We start from the raw sequence: 6000 nt of genomic DNA, 5'->3' as shown, positions 1-6000 counted from the left end.
CCCTTGGGATTTTTGATATGTAGGATCATGTCATCTGTTCCATATCATCCATCCAATTTGAGTTCCTTTTACTTCCTTTTCTTTCCTGATTGCTTTGGCTAGAACTTCAGTGTAGTGCTGAATAGCAGTGGTGAAAGTGGGCATCCTTGTCTTCTTCCTGATCTTGGGGGAAGGGGAGGTGTTAGTCTCTTACCATTGAGTCTGATACTAGATTAGGGGGTTTCACAAATCTTTTATTATGTTGAGGCAGTTTTCTCATATTCTTACTTTTTTGAGCATTTTTGTTATGGAAGGCTGTTGAATTTTGTAAAATGCTTTTCTGTGCCAGTTGAGATGATCATATTTGTTTCTTTATCCTCTTAATGTTGTGTATAATGTTGACTGATTTTTCCTGTATTGAACCACCCTTGGATTATTTGGATAAATCCTACATGGCCATAGAGTATAATTGTTTTAATGTGCTGTTGGATTCAGTTTACTAATATTTTGTTGAGAGTTTTGCCTCTATATTCATAGAGGATATTGATCTGCAGTCTTCCTGTGGTGTCTTTGTCCAGCTTTACTAAAAGGGTAATTCTTGTTTCACAGAATGTGTTAGGAAGTGTCCCCTCCTCTATGTTTGGGAAGAGTTTGAGAAATACTGATGTTAATTTTTCTTTAAATGTTTGGTAGAACTCACCAATGAAGCCGTGCAGACCTGGGCATTTATCTGTTGGGAGATTTTTTTTTCATTTCTGATTTAATCTCCTTATTTTTTATACAACTTTTTAGATTTTCTATTTCTTATTGAGTCACTTTTTGGTAACTTATATGTTTCTAGGAATTTGTCCGTTTTGTTTCATTTGTCCATGTTTTTGAATTTGTTAGTGTATGTTGTACATATAATATTCTTTTATAATCTTTTTTTACTCTGTAAATTCACTAGTAATCAATTTTATCTTATTTTAGTTATTTATGTCTTGTCTTTTTTTCACAGTTAGCATAGAGGTTTGTCAATTTTGTTGATCTTCTTAAAGAACCAACCTTTGCTTCCAGCATGCATTACCTTAATATATATACACATATATATGTATATACATAGATGTATGTATACATATATGTGCGTGTATGCACACACACATGTATATATGTATGTATATGTATATATATAAATATATGTTGCATTATGAATTATTTTTCCTCCCCAAACTTGTCCTTTTCCCACCAGCAAGTATTTATGGTTCCTGCAAAACCAACAGCAATTGGGCACATCTTCAACTAGCCATACTTAGGAAGGATCTATCTTCTATCACCCATGCCCACTCAGGGTGAGGCATCAGTCACACCCTCCAATCAGAATCTCTGCCACATCCAGATTTGTGGGTTTCTTCTCATGCCACCAGAATCTGCAAAGAGCACTATTTGAGCTCTTTTCAGATGGCTACAGCATAGTACCCCTCCCTGGGACACCTCAAAAGCCACACTCAAATGATGTCAGAGGTGGGAGAAGAGTAGCTATGTCCCCTAATGCCATGTCTGAAACCTCATCCTGTAGGCGGTCACCCCATCCTCCTCCTACACACTATACCTTGGGGGAGGGCAGGTGATGGTGGTGACAGTGAATTCTAACTTCTGATTCCCCAGAACCAGCACCCCCCACTGCTGCCATGTCTTAGGGGGTCTCTAAAAATACCTTCCAAGTACCGTGTCTGGCTCATCCGGAGCCACAGCCTCCTCTCTAGAGCAGACCATCTCCAGAACTAAGGTCTGAGTCTAGTCACAGAGTAGTTGAAAAAGCACAAGATCATCTTGTAGAAGATACACAAGGGCTGTAGAAGAACACAAGATTATCTCCCCACTACAAGGTTCAAACAACACCCTCTTAAGTCATTTGAGAGGGGTTTTCAGCAAGTGGATGTTTTAAAGATCTTGACTTCACTTTTATTTTCCAAAGTTGATTTGGTCTCAAGGAATGGAAACATCACATCTACTATCTTCACACTCTCAGCTAATAGAGACTTAAATTACCTGTTTTTATGACATTTTTATTTATTTATTTATTTTTTAATCACATATCCTTGTCACTCTTGGTTCACTAGAGATGGTGATGAACTTAGAGGAGGAGAGAGAAATTCATGCTTATCTTCTGTTCCTTGACATTTTCCCTTCCCAAAAACCATTTGCAGTTTCTGGGCTTTCTTGCTGTTGTGTTACTTTGTCACTTGGGACAATAATGGAAATAATTTGTATTCTTTTTATTACGGAAGCATGACCAGAGCACGTAGGAATGTATAGCTGGGTTCTTTTTGTGGGTATCATATTAGTCCAGATCAATGTTTTTAACCAAAATTGAAGATGTAAAATCCTAGAACTCACTTATCTATTTTAGTAGGTCACAGGAAGCACGAAAACCATAGATACCACAATCAACCAAAGCATCTGTGTTGAAAAAAAAGGCAAGAATTTATCTTCTAAAGGTGTCAGCTGAACAAATCCATCACAGATCAGTAAGGGAGTTAGCTACAAGGAGAGTCATCGCTGTAATCTGAGGCTGTTGATAAACATTTCCTGTCTTCTTGCCTTGGCAGCAACTCTTTCCAGCTATGCTCTTCCCCATGTTTTCATTTAGTTAAATATCTGCATCTGTGCAAGGCGAGAGAGGTTCTTAGAATAAACCCACCTTTCGGTGTCAATGATCTAACCCCCAACTCGCTATTGACCTTCAGAGTACAGATAAACAAGAATCTTAACCTTCTCATGGCTGGTGTTGGTCTGGTTCTTCCCTCTTCATTCAGGGAGTGTGACCTGTTTTTATTTTATTGGCTTATAGAACAAAGTGTCCCCTAGTCCCTGCCCAAGGTCACCTTAAGGTGACCACAGCCATGATAGGAGGCTGGACTATTGATATAGGAGGTTGGTGACACACTTTCCCCCAAGCCTGCTCAAAAGGCTGTACCTATCTTCCACACTGAGAATTTCAGAACTCGTCAACACAGTGCCAACAGGTGAATATGATGCTCTCAAACTCCCGGAAAAGCGTCATTCCTAACTCTCTCCATATGCATAAAGAATCCTAAGGTGTACTTACCCTGGTTCCCAATTTTTAAACTATCTGCATGGACCAGGTAAGAACAGTGACCAAAAAAATGTTTGACGTGATAGCTGAGTGGTTATTAGTCATGCTCCCCAAGATCTACTCTGATTTCCAGGAAGCTGACACCTACAGGCGACATCACCTATACCCTCACTGCTCCTTTTTTCTGTTGGGTCAGGCACCGGCAGGAGGTCAGGGGACTTCTCCTGCTCTTCTCCTGCCCTGCAGAAATTGTAGCAGCAGCTGTATCTTTCTACCTTCAGCTCTCAACAGGGCTCAGGTGATATTTATGGTTTGACCCTTGAAGCATAGGGGAACAGCTCCCGCTAATCTTTGGACACCTCACCCACCTGCTGATTCTTTTAACCCTTCCTACCCTTCTGTACAGACACTCAGCCTTACACTGTGTCTTCAAAACAGGTGGCCAAGTGTGCCATCTGTCCCCTGTGCCAGAAATAAACCAGACATTCAAATCCTGGCTCTGCCACCCCTTATCTCTGTGCCTCTGTGTTTATAAAAATCATAGGGCTGGAGTCAGTGATGTTTAGTGTGAAGACAGAAAATAACAAGCACAAAATACAAGGGTCTTGACTATTAAAGTCTCAGAAAGACCCTTCAGATCCCCACTCAGAGATCACATTAGGAGACACCTGGGGAACTTTTTATGTTCCTGATCAAGCAAGAAGCTATCTTCTAAGGAGAAACCTGAGGCCCTTCTTGCTTCGCACAAAAACCAGGTCTTATGCAGGATATATGGCTACAACAAATAGAAATACAGGAAGAACCTCTGGATTTCACTGAGAATTTTATTGTTGTTGTTGTTAGCTACTATTAGCTATCTATTGAGTGCCTACTTCATACCAGATGCTGTACTAGCTGCTTTGTATCCATTTCAACCACAGACCCCAGAGGCCTTATTATTCCTATGTTACAGCTGGGGAAACCAAAGTTTAGAAAATTGCCAAGGCTACAGCATAAGGATCCTCACCCAAGATCTGCTGAATTCCAGAAGTTGTCTGGAGCCAACTCAGATGGCTCAATTTTCCCTGCAGGACCTGAGGAATATTTCTAAGTATAGATGCCTCAATTGCAGGGTTTGTGCTGTTAGTGGTGATTTATATTTTCCTTTTCTTTTTTTTATTGTGGTAAAATAAATATAACATGTATTATGTTCATAAAACATAAAATCTTACCATTTTACCTATTTATCAGTTTACAATTCAATGGCATTGAACACATTTGAAATGTTGCCATCCAGGGTGCCTGGGTGGCTCAGAGGGTTAAGTCTCTACCTTTGGCTCAGATCATCATCTCAGGGTACTGGGATCGAGCCCCACATCAGGCTCTCTGCTTAGTAGGGAGCCTGCTCCCCCCCACCCCCGCCGACCGCCGCCTGCCTCTCTGCCTAGTTGTGATCGTTATCTCTGTCAAATAAATAAATAAAGTCTTAAAAAATATATTAAAAAAAAAAGAAATGTTGCCACCCATATCACTACCCTCCTCCAGAACTCATCTCGTCTTGTAAAACTGAAACTCTGCACCCATTAGCACTAACTCCCTATTAATCCCTCACCCCAGCCCTTGGAAGCCACCATTCTATTTTCTGTCTCTATGGTTTTAACTAAGTATCTCATGTAAGTGGAATCATCCAGTCTTTTGTGACTGGCTTATGTCACCCAGCATAATGTCCTCAAGGACCATCTGTGTTGTAACAGATGTCAGAATCTCCTTCCTAAGACTGAATAATATCCCGTTGCATGCATATTTCACATTTTTCTCATTCATTCTGTGGGTAGACAGTTGGATTTTTTCCATGTTTAAGCTATTGTGACTAATAATATGGCTATGGACGTGGGTATATAAATATCTCTTCAAGACTCTGCTTTCAGTTCTTTTGAGTATGCAACCCGAGGAGAATTGTTGGATCACATAATAATTCTATTTTTATTTTTGGGGGGAACCACTATACTGTTTTGCACAGCAGCTCTGCCATTTTACATTTCCACAAGAGCACACAAGAACTTCAGTGTCTCCACATCCTCATCAACAGTTGTTAATCTTTGCTTTTTTGAGTAGTGGCCTATCTAGTTTCTATAGAGCTCTTCTATAGATACTCTTGGGTAGAGTATCCTATATCTGACTGCCACATCCAGGTGGCTTATTGTGTTCTTCAAACCCTCTGCTTCCTTATTTATCTTTCATCTGGTTGTTCTATTCGTTATCGAGAATGTGGTGTTGAAATCTCCAACTATTATTGTGCAACTGTCTGTTTCCCCCCTTCAGTCCTGTCAGTTTTTGCTTCATATATTTTGATGATCTGTCACTAGGTGTAAATGTTTGTAATTGTTGCATCTTCTGGCTGTATTGAGCCCTTTATTAATAAGTAGTATCTGTCTTTGTGTCTTGTAAACTTTTTCGATTTAAAGTCTATTTTGTCTGATCTTAGTATAGTCATCCCTGCTCTCTTTTGTTTCACATCTTTTACTTAATATTTTCTCCATCCTTTCAGTTTCAATATACTTGTGTGTTTGGATCAAAAATGAGTCTCTTGTTGATAACATACAGTTAGAACATGTTTTTTTTGTTGTTGTTATTCATTCTACTATTCTCTATCTTTTGATTGGAGAATTTAACGCATTTACATTTAAAGTAATTACTGATAATGAGAGAATTCTGTCATTTTGCTATTTTTTTCCTATGTGCATACTAATGGGGTTTTTTTTTAACTTTTTTTTTTAAAGATTTTTATTTATTTATTTGACAGACAGAGATCACAAGTAGGCAGAGAGGCAGGCAGAGAGAGGAGGAAGCAGGCTCTCCGCCGAGCAGAGAGCCCAATGCGGGGCTCGATCCCAGGACCCTGAGATCATGACCTGAGTTGAAGGCAGAGGCTTTAACCCACTGAGCCACCCAGGCGCCCACTAATG

Source organism: Mustela nivalis (genome assembly GCF_964662115.1).
Source record: "Mustela nivalis genome assembly, chromosome: 1".
Classification (NCBI taxonomy): Eukaryota; Metazoa; Chordata; class Mammalia; order Carnivora; family Mustelidae; genus Mustela; species Mustela nivalis.
Note: the sequence above shows the minus strand (reverse complement) of the source record.